We start from the raw sequence: 2520 nt of genomic DNA, 5'->3' as shown, positions 1-2520 counted from the left end.
TATATATATATATATATATATATATTGCCAAGGTGTCCCGCGCAATGTTGCGAGTTACCAGGAAAAAAAGGCCCAAGCAGCGGCGAGCAACGACCACCAGCACAAATGAAGCCGACCCACCACGATCAAAGCTTGAAAAAAAGTAAAAACCAGAACTGCGTCGGCGACAGCCAGCGGCGTGATAAAGGTATTAATTGAATGTACGGCAGTAAAATCGAAAGAGAGGGAATACTGGGAGCCCTACAATCACTATAGAAATTTAACACACACATACAAACGACCATAGAATAAGGTAGAAAAGAAGAGTGCAGTTCGCAACATAAGAACACATCAACGGGTACAGCACTCCTACAAGGAACAACAGCCAGCTCACACGTCTCCAACAGTTCAAAAAATGTATACGCTCATTTCCAATGCCGTTCAAGTGCACCACCGTAGGGAACACACTAAGGGCCGGAAGAGGATGTGGAAAGGGAGAAAAGGACACAAAAACACATACACGAACACATACAAATAATGGAGATATATATATATATGTATACGCAGCACAAGGAATCGCAGCCCACAGAACGCTTTACACTGAAGAACCAACATCCCTAACGCACAAGAGCACACACACAGACACACAGACACGAAAGGAAAATAATAAATAGATAGCAGGTAAGTTTAAATCAAAACAAAAAAAGCAAGCCGAAAATAAAGAAAAAAAACGAAGCAGTACTGATATGGCCACAGCTACAGCGTAATATCACTGGCAAAACACTTCCCTAACCGCATTGTCGTTGCTCTCTTGTGTTACTTTTTTTTTCAATTTCTTCCCATTTTGAACACGCACTCACACCCCTTCACCTTCCACACTTCCCCTCAGCTCTTTTACATGCCCCTGCAACTCACACTCTATCATTTTTCACTTTTATTTCTTTCTAATTCGCATGCAATCCCTTGGTGCCAGAGACCCGTTGTTCACTCACGGAACGCATAAACATGCAGAGATACATAGAACGTATATGTATATACATATGCATGTGTATACGCGTACATCCTTACATTACTCAGAAGTATTTTTTCTTCCCCTAAGCACACAAACACGTTTTCGCCCAACCTTTGCCTCATATACACTTCAACAGCAACCTTCACCTCCACGCCGCCCCCCTCCCCACATATACCAACCGCGTAGCCCCACTTGTACATCCTTTACCTCCTGAACGCTCATGCGCTTGAAGCGCCAACAGTTCACCAAGCACACAAACATGCGCAACCTGCCTTTGTTGCCACAGCGCACGGAGGCCGCGTGTGGGTCCCTGGATTTTCCTCTATATTCTGCGGCTGTATGATCCCTTTCCCCTGTGCGCCTCCTTTTTGCCTATTCCCTCCCTGCTATCCCTTTCTCTCCCACTTAACTGTCTTTTCAAACGCAACTGCAAGCATGCGTATACATGGACAGCCAGTTGCGAACCTTGCACGGGCACTAAGTCTTCCACCTTTTTCATGTACGTGTCTGCGTTCGTTCGCTGTTTTCGCTCTCTCTTCTTCGGAGTTGCGCTTCCGATATTCTCCTCGTTTGCCCGTTCACTTTTGTTATGATTCACTTCTTTGTGGCTCCGTGCAAGGATCGCGGAGGAGCGTGAGGAAACGGTCCGAATGGAGAGAAAGCTATGGGGAACCGCGCTGAAAGGAGGCTGAAAAAAACAAGTAAAACAGCAAGGTATTAGAGACGAGAACAAACCCACGCAGGTAATTTCGTCTTGTTTGCTTTGCCTAGCATCGCGCGCTTCCGCTTTCTCTGATCCTCCCTTTTGCTTTTTCCTGTCGGCACCCTCCTTTCTCCCTTACTGGTAGCACTCTCCCTTTTGTCTTGTCTTTTTTTTTTCTATGTTCCGTCCAGTGACTCCCCCGTTCCCTCTCCCTTGACTCTTCATCCACTGACGGCTCTCGTATCAACGCCGCTTGTGCGAGTAGTAATAAATTCTTGTAACAAGTGACACCGGGTGTCAAGACGTGTCCACACAGCAGGAGGGCATTTAATCATGATGACCCCTCCTCAGCATCGCCTTTCCTGTCCCGTCATGACCGAAACGGTACGTAAATCCAAACTCCCACCACCACGGGTAAAAAAATGTATGAAACTCCCAAACACACTGGTACATGTTCCACTGCATCACACGCCGCCAGAGAGGGGGAGGGATAAAAAGTATCTTGGAGAGGTGGTGCACGGTGATCGTTGGCACTTGCTACTTCCTCTCTTATTGTCCTGTTGCTTCTTTTTTTTTTGCTGTCGATATCGTTTCTCACAGCATGAATAGGTTGCACGGCACACAACTCGCCGCCCAGCGCCCGGTTGACACGTACAACTCATGCACGGTCCTTCTCGCGATGGGGAAGAGAAAAAAGAGTGAGAGCTCCTCTTCTTCCGTTGTTTCTCCCCACAAGCACATTACCTCCGGTCCTCTTAACTTCTGTCTCACCCTCCTCATCACCAATCGACAGCAACCCACACACGGCATGCACACCTCCACAAGC

Source organism: Trypanosoma equiperdum (genome assembly GCF_001457755.1).
Source record: "Trypanosoma equiperdum strain OVI genome assembly, contig: ctg_211, whole genome shotgun sequence".
Taxonomy (NCBI): domain Eukaryota; phylum Euglenozoa; class Kinetoplastea; order Trypanosomatida; family Trypanosomatidae; genus Trypanosoma; species Trypanosoma equiperdum.
This window is presented reverse-complemented; position numbering follows the sequence as displayed.